At 41.5% G+C, this 5,731-nt stretch overlaps 1 long non-coding RNA gene across 1 annotated transcript; it reads left to right on the forward strand.

Annotated features, from left to right (window-relative positions):
* The first annotated feature begins 314 nt into the window (after positions 1 to 314).
* On the forward strand, positions 315 to 5,467 carry LOC116980467. Its single transcript, XR_004413973.1, has 3 exons — positions 315 to 325; positions 2,053 to 2,055; positions 5,249 to 5,467. It is a non-coding gene; the product is annotated as an uncharacterized LOC116980467 (long non-coding RNA).
* The last annotated feature ends 264 nt before the right edge of the window (positions 5,468 to 5,731 follow it).

Here is a 5,731-nt window from a genome sequence, read left to right on the forward strand (position 1 = left end):
GATTTCTTCTGGTCATATTGCTGGTGACTAACTAAACCTGGCAACCATGAAAACAATCCATATGACAATGTGCACTGCTACTCTGACCGTTCCTACATGTTCTTCCTATTTCTGCTTCTGTTTCTCCTTCTTCATCTCCTCCTCATTAAAGTGACCGTGACATCTTTAGCACAGGTGCCCAGCCAAGTCTTTGGTTCTCGTGCTATGTGCGACATTGCTTGGAGTCCTAGTGTAGAAACCAAGAACTGCAGATGCTGGTTTATATATAGATAGATAGATAACCTTTTATTGTCATTCAGACCGAAGTCTGAACGAAATTTAAGCAGTCATACATACAATACAATACAATAAAAAACAACAATAAACACATATTAACATCCACCACAGTGAGTCCACCCAACATCTCCTCACTGTGATGGAGGCAAAAGTCTTAGGTCTCAGATATCAGATACCAAAGGGCCTGAAGAAGTATCCCGACCCGAAACATCACCTGTCCATTTTCTCCAGAGATGCCGACTGACCCGCTGAGTTACTCCAGCACTTTATGTCTGCCTGCTTGGATTCCTCACCACGTCATCCTTTACCAAGCAGCCAATACATCTGTCTGGTTACCAGACAGAGTACATGAGGCTTTCCATAGAATAGTGAAGACTCAAGAGATTTTAGATGTTGTGATCTTGAACAACAAAAACAATCTGCTGGAGTAATTCGGCAGGTCAAGCAGCATCTGTGGGGGAAGGAAATGTGTAGGAAAGAACCGCAGATGCTGGTTTAAATCGAAGGTAGACACAAATTTCTGGAGTAACTCAGCGGGACAGGCAGCATCTCTGGTGAGAAGGAATGGGTGGCGTTTCGGGTCGAGTCTGAAGAAGGGTCTCGACCCAAAACGTCATCCATTCCTTCTCTCCAGAGATGCTGCCTGTCCCACTGAGTTTATCCAGCATTTTGTGTCTGACTCTGTGGGGGAAATGATTTGTTGACGTTTTGGTTCGAAAGGACTGTGACTGGAGAGGCAAGATAGCCAGTCTAAATAGGAGAGAGGGAGTGGTGAGACAGGAGATGTTTGATGCACTGATGGAACAGTAGCTGTTAGACCTGGGTTGAAATTGCACCAGAGTGGATGGGGAGTTTATATCCAATTATTGAAATAAATCTGCAATACCAAGCTGGCTTTTGTCATAAAAGGCCATCTGAACCCTGAAGAGTGAAGCAAGCTGTTAATGCCAAGTCTGGCTGCCAGCAATGTGGTTCACTTGTAATTATTGCCTGAAATCACGCAGCAAAGCAGTTTTCAATGGGCAATAAATGCTAGTCTTAAAGACAATAATGAATGTGTTTCTTTGAAGGGAGTGCCACAGAATCGGTGAATTGAGACAGCTGCCATTTGTCTTCCCTATGCCTGATCTGCATGAATTTTAATGGAGCATTCTCTGGGCTGATACCCTCAGCTGCTGTCTGTGCAGCCACTGCCTCCTCTCATCTGTGAACCAGTCAGAGCTGCAAAGCCAAAAGCCCACGTTCTGAGTGGTCTTATAATCAGGGAAGTTGATACACACACCAGCCCTCGCAAACAAGGCAACTTTTAACGGTTTGATGCACTGACTGTCAACTCCAGTTTACATGCCTGACAGCATCCCAGTGAGATCTTGAGACATCAGTGTTGCCGAATGTGATCATTTTCTTGGCCACCGGCACAGCATGCCGATTAGGTCCAGCAGGTGGCTGCAACTATCTGTGTGCCGCTACCTAAAGCCCAAGTCTTGCCTAATGTTGGGATTGCGGGCTATGGCTCTGTTATGTGACTTCCACTGTCCCACTGTGGCAGGGTGATGCCGATAGTAGAGCTGCTACCTCACAGCCCTAGTGACCCTGACTCAATCATGTGGATTCAAGGAACTGCAGATGCTGGTTTACAAAATGAGACACAAACTGCTGGAGCAATTCAGCGGGTCAGACAGCATCGCTGTAAAACATTGGCAGGTGATGTTTCAGGTTGAGACCCTTCTTCAGACTTGGTTTGCAAAAAAGGCACAAAGTTCTGGAGTAACTCAGCTGGTCAGTCAGCATCTCTGTAGAGAAGGAATGGGTGATGTTTCGGGTCTAGATCCTTCAGACTTATGTCAGGGGAGTGGGCGGGACAGAGATAGAATGTAGTCAGATACAGTAAGACCGGTGGGAGAACTATGAAGGGGAGGGGATGGAGAGAGAGGGAAAGCAAAGGGCAACTTGAAGTTAGAGAAGTTAGTTCATACTGCTGGGCTGTCAACTACTTAAGTGAAACATGAGGTGATGTTCCTTCAATTTGCACTGGGCCTCACTCTGACACTGGAGGAGGCCCAGGACAGAAAGGACAGAAAGGTCAGATTAAGAATGGGAGGGGTTGAAGTGCTGAGCAACCGGGAGATCAGGTAAGTTAAGATGGACTGTGCGGAGGTGTTCCGCGAAACGATCACTGAGCCTGCGCTTGGTCTCGCCGATGTAGAGAAGTTGACACCTAGAAGAGCGGATACAGTTTTCTTTGCTCTAGATTGCAGCATGTGGAGGCTCTTGTGTCTTCAGCTTCTAAGGTGGTGAGACTGAACAACAACGCTGCCAGTTATGCAATCAAAACTTTCTCCAATGTTTAGTAAACAAAGAACCAACAAAACTCCCATTTACGGAATTTTTCTCTGAAATACTCATGGTAACAGCTACAGCTTTTGTTGTCAGGTTTGTTTTTTCAGTCTATTGCTCTACTCTGGCATCAGTTCCTTTGGGAATTTGGGCAACCTGTGCATTTTCTGAAACATTCAGAAAAAGGAGTGTTAAACATGTTCAATCCGACAGCCTGTCTCCTCTCAAGTGTATCTTGTTTACCTCCTTTTGAGTTAAATTAGTGGAAATGTCTCAGATTTCTGAGTGCAGGTGCTTTATGGGGATGTAACTATGCCAGCCAACCTCTGGATGCAAATCACAGACATTCTCAGTGTTTACAAATATTTTCTTACATGTACAGACAGATAGAATAGCATTAGATGTACAGCTTCTATTTCCACGCACAATCAGGTGGCGATTAGATGTCTGGCTCATAATGATGACTAAGTCTCATTTATGGCACTATCAAAACAGAAACATCATCAGCCAGATCAACATCCTTTCTCTCTATCATCCAATGATTTTTGCTGGGAGAAAGATCCCATGATTTATGCACTTTACAATTGCTTTTCCCAGCTGTCATGAAGGATATCAGTGTCCTGATTTCAAAATGCCTTTCAATATCGCAATATGAAACCATGAAACAAGCCATTGCTGCTACAAAATGACATAAAGTGTTGGAATAAATCAGCGGGTCAGGCAGCGTCCCTGGAAAACATGGATAGATGATGCTTCGAGTCAATACCCTTCTTCAACCCAAAACGTCACCTATCCATATTCTCCAGGGAAGCTGCCTGACCTGACACAAATGCACCTTGAGTTACTCCAACACATTGTGTCCTTTTGTATATTAACCAGCATCTGCAGTTCTTTGTTTCTTTTTTGTTGAAGAGTGGAGATCTATGAAGTTATATATTTTGTTTGACTATCATTGGGAAACAGGAAAACATTTCCCTGAGATACTTAGTTACAAACTTTACCACTGAGTTGAAAAGCTCTTTGGTCTTCCATAAAATTCAACTATTGTAACTAAACCACCCTCAATACAATATCCTACTCACTTCTGTCAATTCACACTGCACAAAACAATATGTTGGAGAAACTCAGCAGGCCAGGCAGCATCTGTGGAAGGAAATGGAGAGATGACATTCCGTGTCAGAACCCTTCTTCAGTCCCAACCCAAAACATCATCTGCATTTACTGAACAAACACTTTGTGCTTTTTTAAGCGGTACAGGCACCATTACAACATATATGGCAGGGAAATGCAGTATAATATAAAATATAACATTTAAACAAAGTTCTGTAAATGCTCAGCAAGTCAGGTGATATCAGTGGAGAGAGAAACAACGCACTAATATTTCATTTTAATGTCCCTTCATCAGAACATACAATATAATATTTATTAACATGCACTGACGCCCAGTGGCACAAAATCAATACTGCAGGAGTGTTCATACTTATTGAAAAATACCCCCTCAATGGTGTTCAATTGAAAAGTTAACCAACTGGGATGCAAGATTATATTTGGCTGAAATGTTTGAAATTATTCCTTTTGATATGAAAAAACAATTATGTTTTTTTACCTTAATTGGTTGAAGATCACTGCACCGTTTTACATAGCAGCTCCTACTTCCTTAGTTTTGCTTGAGTTTTTGTGTTGTGATGCAAGGGAATTAAAATGAGCCCTATCTGAGGCAGAGGTAAGAATACATTGATTTCTTGCTGCAGTGGGGGGGGGAGAACTGTTACTCTCTGCTGCTGATTGTTACCTGGAAAAGAAAGATGTTAAAGCCAACAGCTTTATACTGTATTTCGCTGTACCTTGGTACATGTGGCAATAACATATCATTGAATTGAATCATTGAGCTGAAATGAAAGGTGAAGATCTTGCTCTCGCATATTCTAACAGGGGTTTTTAAGAGAACTACAGAAGAAAATCATATATCCAGAAATGATTAGCAAGCTTCTTATCTGTTCTATAAAGTGCACAAATATTCAGGGGTCAATTTTGAACTCTATTATGTCGCCACTCTATCAGTAAAAGCCTTGTCATGGAGTGATACAGCATGGAAACAGGTCCTTTGGCTCAACTTGTGTGAAAAGATTACCCCTCAAATTCCTATAAAATCTTTTCCCCTTCACCTTAAACCTATGTCCTCTGGTCCTCGATTCACCTATTTGATAAATGATTCCTTGAATAACCATCGCTGCGGATTGAAAGTCAGCAGTTGTCAGGTCGGGTTTCTGGGTTGTGTGGTTGCTCTGACGTAGGTAGAGCATGGTGCTCTCTCAATAAACACTTGCCTTATCTTCCTTATGAGTGTGTTGCTGGTCAGCACATAAGCCTTCAGTCTATTTTGTCTGCTGATAAAAATTAATGCTAAATCTTATTAAATAAAAACCAAATTAAAAAAAGAGACTTTTAAAGGTTATTTACTCTTGCATTTAACATCCAGATGTTAACACAATACTAGCTTATCAGTGATTTCCATAAGACCTTTGTTCAACACTCATACTGTGGATGATAAAAAAAATGATGCAATAAAAATGTTTACGTGCACTGAGCAATGTTGTAAACAGGATTTAAGTGAAGCGGACCAAATATGGTGCAGTGAGTGCTGCAAATCTGTAATTAAAGCAGAAAATGTGGGAAACTTTAATAGATCAGACTATGTTGTGGAAAGAGAAGAAACTAACATTTCAGATTATTGTAGAAACAAGCACTGCAGATGCTGGTTTACAAAAAAAAAGACACAACGTGCAAGAGGGAACATCTCTGGAAAACATGGGTATCCACATGTATCCAGCGATGATGATTGGCCCACTGAGATACTCCAACACTTTGTGTCCATTTCAGATCATTGACCTTATCAAATGTTGCACATTGATCTCTTTGGCAAATTTTTATTGAAACATTTTTTTCTGTGAAATCAAACCTCTAATGGAAAACTTCAGCTGCTGAGAGCACTTACAAAGAATGTTTTTTATTCATTGTAACATCTGAAACTTGATCTAATTGCATTCCTTTGAATTTGGGAGAAAAACAGAAACTTCAAGAATAAAATGAATTAATCATGTTTCTGGTGTGGATTCTG

Source organism: Amblyraja radiata, chromosome 1 (assembly GCF_010909765.2).
Source record: "Amblyraja radiata isolate CabotCenter1 chromosome 1, sAmbRad1.1.pri, whole genome shotgun sequence".
Lineage (NCBI taxonomy): Eukaryota > Metazoa > Chordata > Chondrichthyes > Rajiformes > Rajidae > Amblyraja > Amblyraja radiata.